Below are 16478 nucleotides of genomic sequence, written 5' to 3' on the forward strand. Positions count from 1 at the left end.
AGGAGATGCATAGCAGCAGAAAACAGCATAAAGTTGTTAAACATCTCCAAAGGAATCGTATCTCTCAGCACTACAGGGCCAACGTATAGCATAAAATACCGGAGCTCTGTTGCTTTCCACCTATCAATTTCTGCGAGTTCCCTGGGTTTGCGACTGAACTCAGTTGGAGTGTAAGGTGTCAATGCCTTCAACTTCAAAGAAATCTCCCAAATTGTTTTACTGCCCAACCCAGTTGCAAGACATTTGCCCCTCATCCATATATACAGCATTTTTCTGGTTACCCCAAGACAACATAAATGCATGTAGTCCAATGGGAACATTGTCACCATTTTCACTACACTAAATAGGGGAGATGGCGTTCGACTCAAGTGGTGGTCCTCATCGATCATGGAGGCGAAGTCTGTATCGGCTCTTAATTTAGCATTGACATCAGGAAATGTCATTTTGCCCTGCCATTCACCCACTTGAATGCATTTATCGCAACCTGAGTAACCATTGTGACCCTTGATGTTTTTAATAAAGGCTCGTGCAGGGGCATCGCAAATGAACGAGCACATTTTTGCCATTAGCTGCTGCCCATTATAAATTAAACCCCTCTCCAGAATGGCCTTAAGGTCCTCAATAAATGGGCCCAAGAATTCCAAGGCACTTTTAGGCTTGCTAAGGCCACAGAACAGGCCAACAAGGAAGGGAGATCTGGTGTAATCAACATCTACCATTGCAAGAATTGGCCAGAACTGAAGTCTACTGCTTCTGAATAGTGGTAACCCATCTATATTGAACTGCAACTTAAGTGTGTTCAAGTTGGCAGGGAGAGTCAAAGATTTAAGCCTCGACATTAACCCATTGATTAGGCCAAAGTGATAGTATTCCCCACCCTCCATCTTCTTAGTTATTATTTGACCTTGCGTCCTCAGAACTGTCCGAGCATCTTTAGGCAATTCTGGATGAAACACGCGCAAAATGCTCAAAAGTGCAGTTAATGCCACCAGAGAGACTGAAAATGTAGAGGCCCAAAATCTCAGACCAGTCATCAAAAACTCTGTAGTTGGAGTTTCAGTATCATCTGAATCGATATGAGTTGTGTCTATTGACTCATGGGTCTCACTGAATTCTGAACTTGGCTCATAGTTCCCTATAACTGGTAGCTCCTCTATAACTGGTAGCTCCTCTATAACTGGTAGCTCCTCTATAAGTCAAGTCAAGTCAAGTCACCTTTATTTATATAGCGCCTTTTACAATACAGATTGTGTCAAAGCAACTGCACAGTATTTAAACAGCACAATAGTGTGTAAGTAACGCATTATTGTAACAATCAATTTTCAGTTAAAGGCAGTTCATCAATGAATTCAGTGATATCATCGTCAGTTCAGTTCAAATAGTATACGATATCGCTGGAAAATGTCCCCAACTAAGCAAGCCAGAGGCGACAGCGGCAAGGAACCAAAACTCCACAGGCAGTGTTTCCCCTACCATTATCTTAGGGGGGCGCCCCGCCCCCCCAACGGCACCCCCCGCCCCCCTTGAATGTCAAGTTCATTTTATTTTTGATATAGCGTCAGATCACAATAGAAGTCATTAAGGTTATCTTTCCTATAGAACAGGGCTATACATTGTTCTTTTATTAAACAAACTAAATTGCCTTGTGTTATTTATCTTATTTACACGAAGGCATGTCATTTCTGTCTTTACATGATCGCGTGTTTACAATGTCTCATCTGCGAAAACACAGACGGGATCGCGGACTCCATTCATAAAAACCGAATCTACTATAGCGCGAAATGCCACGTAAATTCGTCGATTTTTGGATTAATAAATCAAAAGTTGGTCTGTTACTTCATTCAAATCGCGATATGGACTAGTGTCTGTGAAAACTGAAATGCAAAAAGACCGTTTCAATATGAATCCTGCATGCTCCGTTTGCCTCTGTATATGAATGGTGGAGACGCGCTTTTACTACACGCATATACTGAAGCACACGTGACGCTCCCGCTAATTTTGGGCATTTGCATCTCGCATGAACAGATAAACTCAATATCCAAAGCTGCTGTGAGTGTCACTTTTACCGTTTCATTTGAGAAAACTAGCATCATAACATGCTGTACACACACAGAAACTTCAAGGCAACCTGTCAAAATAAAAGTAACATGTAACAGAACATTAGTCTTGTATTACTTTTGTACAGTATAATGTAGTTGTTTATATATTCCTATTTAAATAATTGACATGAAACAATATATATGATAAAAATAAATATAACAAGATTAACCACTTAATTGTAGAAAAAATACTACAATTATTATTTAAATGTTAAATTATTATTATTTATTGATTTTAACAGTAAACCTCTGTTTGTTTGCCAAAAATTAAAAGGGTTTATTTTTCATTTGATTAAAAATAAATAAATGTTTATACTTTTAATTTGATTATGAGAAAAAAATAATACACACAAGAATTAAAAAAAAAAAAGAAGCAAAAGTTGGTAGAGCCCTATTGTTCAAAATGTTAAAATAGAGAGTTTTGGACTTATTTTTCCACTGAATAAGTCTATAATAATGTTTTCGTTATTTCACAAAGTAGGGTAAAGTACCGGGAAAAAAAAAAGTAACGTTGGCTACCGGCACCCAACCCCCTAAGCCCCCCCCCCCCCAACACTGGAAACCTAGGGGAAACACTGACAGGTGACAGAGATGGAGAAAAAACCTTGGGAGAAACCAGGCTCAGTCGGGGGACCAGTTCTCCTCTGGCCAGACCAAACAACAGTTTGTACCAATGTCTGATTGTAGAGAACTCATCAGGATCCTGTGGTGTAGTGCCGATGGCCGTCAAGGTTGGCGAGGTCTTTATTGATGATCCGCCTTGGAGCTCATCTGGTTGACATCCACAGCTATTGAAGTCATCTCTAGGTGGTGATCCACGATCTAAGCTGGGTACGGACTGGATCCGGGGGACTGGAGTGACCATCTGATCCGGATACAGGCTGGATCTGGTGGCTACGGTGACCTCGGAATAAGAATGAAACAGACTAATATTAGCGTAGATGCCATTCTTTTTACGATGCAACGAGTGCATCAGGTGTTATGGGAGGTGTTTTCGGTTCCGGTTGACCTAATTAATGCAGCCTAACAATCCTTTAACGGATTTGAATTATAGAAATGTGTTAATGATTTTATGTGTAAGCCAGGTTAAAGAGATGTGTCTTTAATCTAGATTTAAACTGACAGAGTGTGTCTGCCTCCCGAACAGTGTTAGGTAGATTGTTCCAGAGTTTAGGCGCTAGATAAGAAAATGATCTGCCGCCGGCAGTTGATTTTGATATTCTAGGTATTATCAAATTGCCAGAATTTTGAGAACGCAGCGGACGTGAAGGACTATAATACGATAGGAGCTCGTTCAAGTACTGAGGAGCTAAACCATTGAGGGCTTTATAAGTAATTAGCAAGATTTTAAAATCTATACGATGTTTAATAGGGAGCCAATGCAGTGCTGACAGAACCGGGCTAATATGGTCATACTTTCTAGTTCTAGTAAGAACTCTAGCTGCTGCATTTTGGACCAGCTGGAGTTTGTTTATTAAGCGTGCAGAACAACCACCCAATAAAGCATTACAATAATCTATCCTTGAGGTCATGAACGCATGAATTAATGTTTCAGCATTTGACATTGATAGCATAGGTCGTAATTTCGATATATTTTTAAGATGGAAAAATGCGGTTTTGCAGATGCTAGAAATGTGGCTTTCAAAGGAGAGATTGCTATCGAATAGGACGCCTAGGTTCCTAACTGATGATGACGAATTTACAGAGCAGCCATCTAGTATTAGACTGTGTTTTAGGTCATTACTTGTGGAGGTTTTAGGTCCAATAATTAATACCTCTGTTTTTTCAGAATTTAACAGTAAGAAGTTATTCGCCATCCAGTTTTTAATATCAGCTATGCATTCTGTTAGTTTTTCGAATGGATATGTTTTGCCGGGCTGCGAAGAAATATAGAGCTGAGTATCATCAGCGTAACAATGAAAGCTAACACCATGTTTCCTGATGATATCTCCCAAGGGTAACATGTAAAGCGTAAAAAGTAATGGCCCTAGCACTGAGCCTTGAGGTACTCCATACTGCACTTGCTATAACTGGTAGCTCCTCTACAACTGAGTGACTAGAGGTTGAAACAATTGGTTCCACTACTTCCCTTGGGCACTCTACATGTTCTGATACTGTGTCAGTCTTGCCTTGCATATTTGTATTATTAAAGGTCTCCTCAAATTGCTGTAGTATCTCTGACTCTGTGACCTTTAAGCATTGACCTACATTTGCGCCTCTTTGACCAGCGTGATGCCATTGTGAGTGCATGTGGTGTGCAGAATCAGAAACAGATATTTTAAGATTCTCAGATGAGGCTTATTATACTAAAGACTTGCTTACTTGAAAAACGATGTGGATTAATGATCTGAAAAAAGGACAAAAAGTAAATCACAATGTCAGTAAACAGCAATTCAATTCAGAATCATCCACTGCCCTGATTATTTCCCCACAAAACAGATGATAACATGTTCTTTTAAACTGGGCTTGCAAAGGTTTTTCTAAGGACTGAACAATTTTTATTCATGAATAATGGACTCCGTTCACTACAAGATACCTATATCACGTCACATCACGTAATTTTCTGTCACATGTGCTATAATGTCTGAATGGAACATATATCCGTGACTGGTTGAGTGGCAGCTCCACCTGCCACGCAAAGATTTTACCCCCTCTCTCATCTTGCCATCTCATAGTTAGGTAAATCATTTTATATTTCTGGGCAGAAACACATTTTTGTTGAGGCTACATTCAAAGCACTACATTCAAAGCACTTTTCAAAACTGCCCAATATGTTCATGGATGTATTCGAATTAAAGGGAGGCAAAAAGGATTAGCTTGCAGTGACCTCTTTCATAAGGACAATTAATGAGGCCAAGTGACTCTAAAAAAAATCATGTTTATTATTTTATTAAATCAGAACTAATTGTTAACTCAACAAATTAAATATAAATAACTGGATACTTATAACTAATTAAATAGTAAATGTATTGAATAGAGTTACCATTGCACTAAATACCTACTGACTAAATTGCACATTAATTTCTGCTTAAATCTCACCGCAAGTCATCTTCATTTATATAGCGTTTTTAGCAATGTAGATTGTTCCAAAGCAGCTTCACAGAGATAAACGTATAATTTAAGATAACAGATTGTTTGGGCTTTATAGCGGTTCTTTAATAAAGTTATATTCCAGCTAAAGTTAGTTTTGATTGATTCGCTTCCGTCGCAACAATCATTTGTTAATAAATTAAAACCGCAAAAACAGGCTAATAATAAGGCTATGTCTTTAAAATTAACGATGCATTTTAATTGTTTCTAAATGAAGTATGTGGGGCTAAACATATATATCATATAAAGGCTAAAGCCCTGCATTTCAGCCTGAGCCCGACGAGCTTCGACTTTTTTACGCCCCTAGGGCCGGTGTTCTGAAATATTCTGTGTCTGAGATTTTCTGTGACACTGAGCGGAGCTAACATGAATATTCATGAGTTTCCCGTTCATCTGTTTCGTCTTAAAGTTGCACTCAAATATTAGTGCTCCTGGTTAAAAAAAAGACGTAATTTCATTTCAGTTTCGAGCTAATATATATATATATATATATAAAAATATTTATTGTGCACAGACATTACATAAGAAATCCAGTTTATCTTTAGAATATACATCATAGGTTAATTAAGCCAACATCTCTCGTCTTTTTGTCATTTACCCTACTTCGGTTTTACATTTGAGTGTGTTTTAAATGGTTTGATTTGAGTTGTACAGAATATACTTATGCATTTGATTTGGCATAATAAAGTTTGATTTGTGATCATGTACAACATTGCTTATTATTGCTGTTTCAGCTGTTAAATAAATTTAAGATATTTTACTTGCTGGTTTTTACTTTATTCACAGAGGAAAATTAACTACAATGTGGCATGGGCTATATTAATTTGCACTTTAAAAAATTGGTATTTCATACAATTTTATATATATATATGTATGTGAAGTTACTTTGAAGTAACGTAAGCTTGTACTGTAGAACTGTAGAACATTGTGAAATAAAAGCATAGATTCTGACTTCACCATTAATGAATTCATGAAAAAGAGAAATAGAACCATTAATTTAATATTAAAGTCTGGTTGAAGTTATGTATGCTACCAACTAAGCCAAAAATAAGGAAAGACAGAAATATCACAGTGGAAACTTTTTTTGCCCCTTAAAGATGCATTTTATACCAGTTATCAGTAGTTTTACAGACTCTAAAAGTAAAACATCAGCACAAGCAAAAATGACTTAAATATATCACAGCGTTTTTTACGATTGCGTTTTAGTGCCACGTAAAATAAATCTATTACGAAGTTTACGAGATTAATATGTCGATAATATAGTCGAAATATTATGAGAATAAACATGAAATATTACGATAATAATGTCAAAATATATTTTGACATTAAGAATAAAGTCAAACAATTATTTAATTGTGGGGAATAAAAGATTGGACGCCAGACATTTTTGCGGAGCAGGTGAAGGAATTTTCACAAAGAATTTTGATAAGAATTTTCCAAGATTTTGAAAGATGAGACTTTATATTAGAATTTCTAATATAAAGTCTCATCTTTCTAATTTAGAAATGTTTTATATTACAAACAACGAATGCAATCGAATACATTAAATATTATTTCCCAGCATACTGTTCCCGTGAGTACGACACAAGGTATTATTTCTGCTAATAATCCCACATACACTGCAAAAAAAGTTCTTTTTTTGTGTCTTGTTTATTTGCTTACCCCAATGGCAGATTATAACTCACTTAATTTCGACTTGTTCTTTCTAAAAACAAAACAATTTTTTTACTAGAATATCCTTCTTGAATTAAAAATTGTTAGATATTTTGGCTGAAAACTGTAGTGTATATATTTGTAGTGTAGCCTATTAAAAATTGTCAAATAAGAGAGCTATCGCTCCACCAAGTAATGTCCATTGGGTTTATGAGCTGAATAAAAAGTTGGTCCTGTTCAGTCTGTTAATAAATATCATAAATTTTTTATATGAAGTTTTTTTTTGCTAGTCAGTAAAATTGGCTCTTCCTCATCCCAGTAAAATGACGCGGCCGCTCGGAGGCATTTATCCAGGCCTTTACATGCGCAAAATAGGCTATACTCTCAATATATTATAACTTTAATTTCTACGATTTCAATCCTCGAAATATTTCGAATTTATTCTTGTAATATTCCGGGTTTATTATCGTAATATTTCGACTTTATTCTCGTAGCATTTCGACTTCATTCTGGTCTTTATTCTCGAAATATTACGACCTTAATCTCGTAATCTTAGATTTTTTTACGTGGCACTAAAACTCTGTCCTATAAATGCCTGTTGGCTTATTAATTAGAACATGTCTTTAAATTAAATAATAATAAATTATATTAAATCAAATTTACAGCACACAATCTACAAATGAAATCAACAATCTAAAGGAATAAAAAATAAAAGGAATAAAAATTTTTTTAAATTAGTTCGACTGAAATTAAATGTATTTAACGAAAACAGTTTATGGTCCAAGGAGCACTAAAAATGTTAGTGACGCTATAACATGAAACAGGACACTCATGAATATTCATGTTAGCTCCGCCAAGTGTCACAAAAAATCCCAGGCACCGAAAATTTCAGAACACCGGGCTTCGGGACAATTTTCACGTCATAGTTCACAGGCCTCGGGCCTTTTTTGGGTTATCCTTCTTTTTATATTTTTAGACATTAATTAAAAAAATATATGAAAAGTTGATGTCGACGATAGAAAAACAAACAGAAAGACATTTAATAACCTCATAACTTTCATAATCTTATAATTACACTGACATATGATTGACATGACAGTCTCACGCACGCACGCACGCACACACACACACACACACACACACACACACACACACACACACAGAAGGTTTCCTGTCAGCGCAACCAACGATTCACCTCATGTGCAAATAATGGAGAATTTTAAGAGGAAAATTGCAGAGTGATAGAAGAGAGGACTGGGTTAAAACATTGTGGATGCTATTCTTTTTCTCCACGATGCTCCAAGAGACTGTTCTAACTTTTCGTTTGATTGGACAATTATTTTCGTTTAACTGTTGGAAACTAACCTTACTGTTAAAAAAAGAATGGCCATGTTTGTTTTTGATTTATTTAATTTAATTTGTTTAGATTAGCTATTGCTCATTTCGTTTGCGAGCAGCCTGAGCCTGCCTCAGTATTTAAAAAAAAAAATACTCACTGTGGTTAAAATAAACATTCAACTAACTGTCTGTGTGATATGCTTGAAGTGTTTTAATATATGGATTTTATTGTAGCCAAGTAAAGTTTTATCGCTGATTTGAGAGGCTAAATTGATCAAACATATTTTATTCGCTGTTGGGTCTGCTTGCTTGGCGTAATTTTTTTTTTTTAATGCTCCAAACATTTGTCTAAATTAACTTAATAAAAAAATGAAAAGAATAGAAACATTTTAATGGCTGCAAATAGGGCAGGCTGCCGCTGTGAAAAAAAAAAAAAAAAACGGGCTCAGGTCGGACTCGGGCTGATAATTCTGATGAGCTGTCGGACATAGGTCTGGCTAGGGCTCGGGCCTAGATTTGAGGCCCGTGCAGGGCTCTATGTGGGGCTGCCGCGGTCACTGCTGTGGGTAGCGGTAGCTAGCTAGCTAGATAGATAGAGCACTATGCTAGCGTTGGTTCAGGTGTTCTCCGGCGGTCAGAAATAGCGGTGCTGTGTTAATAGATTTCACGACACTAGCAGTGGGTACAGACATGTATTTTGAGCTAGCTGTCACAAAAATAGACTGGACCAATGAGGTTTTGCTAACTTTATAACCTAGAAGAGAACCACAAAGTACTTTTGGCAGATTTTGACACATTGGTAAAACAAAAATCAATTTCGGCGACTGCAGCACTGCGTCGGTTACTACATTAACGATCATAACGATAAACCTAACAGTATTAGATTTGGTACAATTCATTCATATCGAACATTAAGCAAGCTTACCTGTACGCTTGTGCCAAGGTCCAGAAATGAGCTGTGTCCGGTGCAGTACGTTGGTGTTGATCTCCCGGTCAACCAAAAATCGATGGATTTTCAATCAAATTTCCCGATCAACTATATAACGATGCATTTTCAATCATATTTCCCGGTCAACTATATGCCGATGACTCTTCAACAACAGCGTTGTTTCCCGATCAACTATAAATAAATGACTTTTCAACACATTCAGCGATGGCCTGATAAACCAAATATCAATGCTTAATCAATCATAAAGATAACTATAGATCAATGTTGTTCCAATATTGTTGCCATCAACATTAATAACATCGGGTTTTCATCGATATGGTAATGGTGATTCAACATTTATTTTGCATTGAAATTTCAACATCAACCATAATGATGATTCAGATGGAAAAACTATGTTTATTCAATGGTGGCTTGCTGTCTGGGCTGTGTTCAGCAGCATGTTTTTATTGTTGATCTTCTGTTTTTGCATGTTTTCTGTAGCAACTCTGACCACTTTTTATTCTTTCAATCTATAACAATAAACAGCCTATGCTATACTGTAATTTAGTTAATATATTAGTATTAATAAGGTGAGGCCGGAAGTTCTTGTTTGTATAATGGCTAAATACAATTAAAAGGTGAACATTAATTTATTTTTCCATTTTTTTCTCTAAAAAGGTTTCATAGATTTGACAAATTGATTTTTCAGAAGTTTGTATAGACATCTGTTGTGGGCGTTCTTGGCAGTAATTCTGAGGCTTTTTAAAATATTGTTCATATATATCCATATATATATGGAATTATATTGTATCGATCAATATGTCAGTGAGCTTGCTTTGCCAGTATTTTCTCTTCCAGCATTCGTCTTCATCTGATCGCTAATCATGCATTTGGAGCAGAAACTGGACAGTTGTGATTTATGGCAGTTGGAACATTTTCTATTTCTAGCATTATTTGTTTCAGGCTTGGCTAAAGGATATCACAATTCCTTTTTGAATAATTACTTTCCAGGACATTTTCCATTTTCTCTAATTTTCCATGTGTTTTCCAGGACATGTGGGAACCCTGATAATAATCAGTGTAATATAGCGTCTGCCTAATATCAGTGATAACAGTTAGGCTGTATGCCTTAGAGACCCTCTTAGCCTTTTGACATTTGCACATAAATTAAAGAGATAGCTCGGCCCTCTACATTTATATGGGTGTTAAATGGCCCATGGTTCTCTCCTCACTACCACGTAGATGCTAAACAGATCAACTCATGTCTCCCCTTTGGACTTCAAAGGGATTCCAACGAGGAGACCATCACCCACTCTGCCAGGCACGAGACGCCTGGCAACAAAATACCTTAGAATACACAAACACACATACACAAAGACTTTTTCATTATTTAGCCTATAATTAATCTGTCACAAATGTATCTGGTATATGCATGTGTTGTTTATATGTTTCCCTATCATATTTGCCTAGTTACCTAGTTACCCCTTCAGTCGAATCACTTCGACGTTACATTGGGGATCTCGCTTGAGAGACCGATCACCTCTGAGCCTTATTAAAAAGGCCAATTGAAAATTGGCGAGTGGACGTGCGCGCCGGCCACGCCCCCGTACATACGGGTATATAAGATGGCTGCGCGCACCACTCAGTCAGACTTTTGCTTTCAGAGCCGATGTGTCGAGCCTCTAAACAGCCGAGAAGAGTTCTTCAGAGTTCATGCTCCCTCCTGCTGCTGCGCTGCCATAACTAAAAGAGTGTTTCACAGAAAGAGCATTGTTTGGCAGCTGCCAGCGCAGTCCCGCGGGCGGCCGTTTTCACGGCCATATAAAGCCTTTTTGCATTCCAGCGAGCAGCCCCGGTGAGTGCATTGCCCCGCGGCGCCTCCCTGGGCAAACCGGGATCACAAAAGAGCAATTTCTAGCGGCTGTTTTAGACGTTCTTTTCAGGATGTCTTTTCGGCCGTGCGTTTCTGGATGTGGTAGTTTCCTCTCCTCAGCGAACGGACATGAGCGCTGCCTCACGTGTTTAGGCTTTGAGCACGCTGGGGTGGTGATCATGAATGGTTCATGCGGTGAAAGCATGACCATGACCATGCTGAAGTCCCGCCGCTCGTTCGCGAGCTGGCTCCCCCCGCCTCCCTCCCGTGGTCAGCCGTTGAGCCGCCTATGCTCTTCGGCCACCGCGGTGGGGCGCGGGGGGGGACATTCAAATTACGATAGACAGCGTTCCGCCGGCTCAAAAAGCCCTGCGGACCTCTCTATCTCAGCGCGGTCCCGTTGAGTTTCCGCAGCAGACGCTTCCCCGCCTGGCGGGCTGAGCGTCTCCTTCGGTGCTCCTGCAGAGGATGAGATGTCTGTCACAGCATCAGAGGGAGAGTCAGACGGTGACACATCTCTTCCCGCGGCGTGGCGCCCACTCGTGGTCGCTGCCCCCCCGGAGGTTGATGGCTAACTGTCGGCTATGCTTCTCCGGGCAGCCAGGGGGGATCGGTTGGAGGGTTCCTCAGGGGCCTCCGGCCGATCCTTCTAGGCTGGACGATTGGTTCCTGGGGGGGGGCACCGGCGGCAGCGCCGCGCTCCCCCCCGGTCCCGTTCTGACCGGATGTGCATGAGGAGCTGACAAAATCGATGGCGCCCTATTCATTTGAAGCGCACTCCAGCTCCTCTCCCCTCGCCACTCTCCATGACGGGGCAGCCTAGGGGTACGTGGCGGTCCCCCAGGTCGGGCGCGCCATCGCGGTGCACCTTTGCCCGCGGGCGCGGCCGCCTGGTGGGGCCCTCCGCGTCTCCCTTTTAGGGCATGTGAAATTTCTTCCGCCCTCATCGGCTGGGCCTTTTCTGCGCCCCCCGACACGCTGCCCCGCCCTGCAGGCCATGGCAACACTGCAAAAGTGCCAGGTGCAGGCACCTTAAGGCCTGCACGAGAGTGGTCCTGACCAGGGGGTACTTGAAGAACTCCGCGCCGCCACTGACTTCGCCCTTCGGGCCACTAGGTCGCAGCGTGTCCCCTTGGTCAGGTGATGTCCACCTGCGTGGTCCAGGAACGCCACCTATGGCTGGCTCTGGCCTGGATGGCAGAGGCCGACAAAGTTCGCTTTCTCGACTCTCCCATTCCCCAGAGCGGCCTATTCGGCGACACCGTGAAGGGTTTTTGCTCAGCGGCGTCGAACGTATCGCCGGCCCCCAAAAGCCTGCGATCCTCCGCCCATCAGCATACCCCGTCGAGATGCCAGAGCAGTACGCCTCCCCGTTGTTCGGGCTGGGCGTCTCCTCTGGCGCTCCAACGGTCCAGAGGCAGACGGAGGCCGTCCAACATATCCTGCCCCGCCGCGAAGTTACCGTTCCGCCGCCTGGGCCCCCGCCTCCGCCTGCCCGTCGCCGAGGGCGTCCCCCCGCAGCTCCGTCCCCTGCTGAGCCACACGATCCAGGCTCGCAGCCGACGTCGAGCCGCCCGTGGGAGAGGGACGCCGCTCGCCTCTCAGGGTCCTGCGACGGAAGACCCTCGCAGGCGAGCTTCGAAGCGTCCCTGATGCGAGCACCCCCGGAGGTGGAGAGAGCTACTCTGTTGGCACTCCCGCTAGAAGCGGGACTTAGCCGGTCATTTGAAATCACAGAAAGACCCAGCCTTCTCACCTCTGGGGCCCCGGCCCCGAGTTTCCTTCCTGAGCAGCACTTCCACTCCTCGGAACCAGACTCGGGACCGGATGTCGCCAGCGCGGGAACCAGGGAAGTAGGTAAGCACTGCTTAGTGCAGTTAGACACTTCTCCAGGACGTTTATCCTTCTGGGTTTTGTCTCCTTCCCTGTCTTTCCCCAGGCTGCCCCACCACGGTCACGCCGGTCAACGTTCCCTTGATACCACTACACTGGTTGATACGGACGGTACGGCCCGGCTCCAGGCGTCCGCCCAGACTCACAGGTACCCCTTACATTCTTTATTCGGAAACAGGCGTGCCTCTGTTCTGCCTGCGGAGGTCGCGTTCCTACTGGCGAAGGACGCGATCCAGCCTGTCTCTCCAGCCGGGACGAGGTCGGGGTTTGATAAGAGTCCTGACTTCACGTGTCCAGTTAGAGTGGTGGGTTAACATCCGCCCTGGATGGAGCTCTGTTCCGATCCCTTCTTAGGCTGTCGGCACACATGCTCACGACAACGCACATACAAGTATGTTTCCGTCTCCAGGGCTGGGTTGCAGCCATCTGCCTGAAGGGCACCCGCTGTCGCGTCTCGATCTTCCCCGGCGCACACCCCTTCGGCGGTCTGCCCCGGGGATCGAGCGCTCAGCGCGAGGTGCTTCCATTTGGCTAGTCCCTCTCCTTCCTGCCTTCTTAGGCCATGGGAGCTCCCCTGTCCCCTCTTCGGCAGACAGGTATTCGTGTCTTCAACCGTCTCTTCGACTGGTGCTTTTACCAGCCCACTCGTGAATTCCGTTGTGCGAACATAGGGACCTGGTGCCTCGGCACCCCTGCCATCTGGTCCTTCAGGCCAACCGAGGAAATTCGTTTCCTCGGTCGGGAGCCCGACTCGGTCCTCAAGACAGCCCGCCTTACTACCAAGAGCGCGCAGTCAGTGCTGTAGTTCCTGAGTCAATCAGGCACAACACAGCGGTTCTCTCAAACTGAGGCTCCTGGGGCACATGACAGCTCTAGCCGCTAAGAGCCGCTAAGCTTGTTCATGTGAGACCGCTTCAGCACGATCGAGTCCCATGATGGGCATGGCATCTCGGCCCACTCCGGACTGGCGTTTTCCCGCAGTTTGGCCGACAAGCCAGCCCGTGGCTTACCACGGGTTGGGTTGCCATGTACGACAGAGGCTTACAGCCTCTCCATCTGCTCCCAGGGAGTACGTGGCAGATTTTGCTACTTGCCATTCACTTGAAGCAGGTAAACTCAACCGTGCAGCCTATCGGCTCTCACGGCAGTCCACCACCTGCAGGATGGCGACTCCACCCCGTGACGCAGCTAGTTTGGAGCATATCGGTAGGCCAGCCACATCCGCTCGCCCCCGATTGCTCTCATTACCAGCTGCCTCTTTCAGAGTAGCGCTGGCACTCAGCTGACCTCCGGGGCCCAAGTACGCCCTTCCCCAGCGAGCCTCCTTGCACAGACTATGTGCAAGTCCAGGGAGGACGAGGAGTAAGTCTGTTGGTTGCGCTACAAGAATGGCCCACCCAGACTCAGGTCTAGTAACCGTTCCCTCGCGGCAGTCCCTCCCTGTAGGGCACGGGATGACACCCAGACCTCTCCAGCCTTCGCAGGCCGTGATACAATTATCACTCAGTACCGAGCTCCCTTGACTAGGCAGGCTCGCACTGAGATGAGGTCTATTTGCTGGCTTTCCACAGAGTTACACGGTTGCAGTATGCTTCCCTTCCTGCAGGAGAGTTGAGCGCAGACTGTCCCCTCACTCTCTAAGTATATGCCGCTGCTTCGCCGCGTATCACATGCAGTAGATGGAGCTAAGTAGGTAAGCATTCACTGGCCGTGAGGTTTCCCAGAGGTGCCCAGAACGCACCCCACACCCTCTTGGGGCCTTTCCGTCGCCTTCAGAGCCGCGGGACGCTCCAATTAAGCCATTGGCCTCAGTCGAGCTAGCATTCCTGTCATCAAGACAGCGCTCCTGACCGCCCTGGCTCCCGTTAAAAGGGCAGGAGACCTACAAGTTTTCTCTGTCAAGTAACGCCTCATACCCTCTGGGACCCCCCCGTCGCCCTTCGGGGCCGCGGGGTGCTCCTCAGGAGCCTCGGGCCTCAGTCGAGCTAGAATTTCTGTCATTAAGACAGCACTCCTGACTGCCCCGGCTTCCTTTAAGAGGGTAAGTTACCGACAAGCTCAGGTTCCTCAGAGGTGCTTAGCACGCACCTCATACCTCGTGGGCCTCCCCGTCGCCTTTCAGGGCCGCGGGTCGCTCCGTTGGAGCCACGGGCCTCAGTCGAGCTAAAGTTCCTGTCATTAAGACAGCGCTCCTGACTGCCCTGGCTCCCATCAAGAGGGCCTACAAGCTTCTCTGCCAGCAAAGTGTGTCGAGAATTCGGGCCCGGCATTCTCCACGTTACCGTCGAGACCCCGTCGAGACTGAATCACTCGGCACTTCAGCTGCACCAGCAGCTTCATCTGCCTCGGGATTCGCAGAAAGGGAATGCTCCCCGAACTGAGGTTGGCTAAATGGTGGTAGATGCCTCTCCCTGTTATACCCAGGGACAGCCGTGATCCTTGGTTCATGGCACCTCACCAGCAGATGTAAAAATCGGAAGCTGCGGGCTGGGCGACACCCTACCTTCTCTTGGTTCTCCAACCTTGCGTAGAGGCCGTTCTCCTGTGTCCTAACTTAGGGACTCTCAGGTGAGCGGGAAGACCGGCTGGTGTCGGCTTGCTGCGCCATTCCCACGTGGATCCGTGCGCTATTTCCCAGAATGTTCCCTCCGTCGAACCCTGGGTCCTCCTGCCCCTTAGTCAGGGCTAGGCGCGGAGTAGTCCTGCACTGTGATCATGCCTGGGTTTCCTTTGCCCCGCAGGTTGTGGCTTAGTTTTTTATTATTCCAGCGGAGGAGACCGCTGTTTCCCTCGTATATCCCTAAAAACTTTTTATGGATATATTGAATTATTCTCATTTCCACATGTAAAATTTCATGTGCTCCGCCCCCCCAACCCATGCTTCAGTACAACTGGCATCCCTGGAGGGGCCCCCTTATTGGGCCCCAGGGCGTTGGGAAGGTTACGTTACACTTCGCCTGCCGGCACGTATACTTGTCAGCACGTGAAGCTGTTGCGTAACGCGGCGTCAGGGTCGTGGCCTTTTCCATGGGTTTGTTCCCAATGTAACGTCGAAGTGATTCGACTGAAGGGGTAACGTCTAGGTTACGAAGGTAACCCTCGTTCCCCGAAGGAGGGAACGGAGACGTTACATTCCCCTGCCATGCCCCTGGCGTCGCGCTGACGCCGGGCTCTCCCGGCTCTTCAGCAAAAGCCTGACTGAGTGGTACGCGCAGCCATCTTATATACCCGTATGTACGGGGGCGTGGCCGGCGCGCACGTCCACTCGCCAATTTTCAATTGGCCTTTTTAATAAGGCTCAGAGGTGATCGGTCTCTCAAGCGAGATCCCCAATGTAACGTCTCCGTTCCCTCCTTCGGGGAACGAGGGTTACCTTCGTAACCTAGACGTTATCTGTATTAGTTAACCCTTTGAATGCTTTTATTCCTGTGTATGAATGTATCTTTGGTTTAATATCTTCTAGACGCTTCGTTCTTGGTACCAAAATGATCTGCTCTTCATTTTCTAAACAATTATGTATGCTATGTGATCAGAAGATGCATCATATTCTTTACACTGTATTTTGGGGTAAAATTGAAACAATTTCACAGACCAGCCATAAACA

The sequence above is a fragment of the Garra rufa genome, chromosome 1, assembly GCF_049309525.1.
Source record: "Garra rufa chromosome 1, GarRuf1.0, whole genome shotgun sequence".
In the NCBI taxonomy this organism is placed as follows: Eukaryota; Metazoa; Chordata; class Actinopteri; order Cypriniformes; family Cyprinidae; genus Garra; species Garra rufa.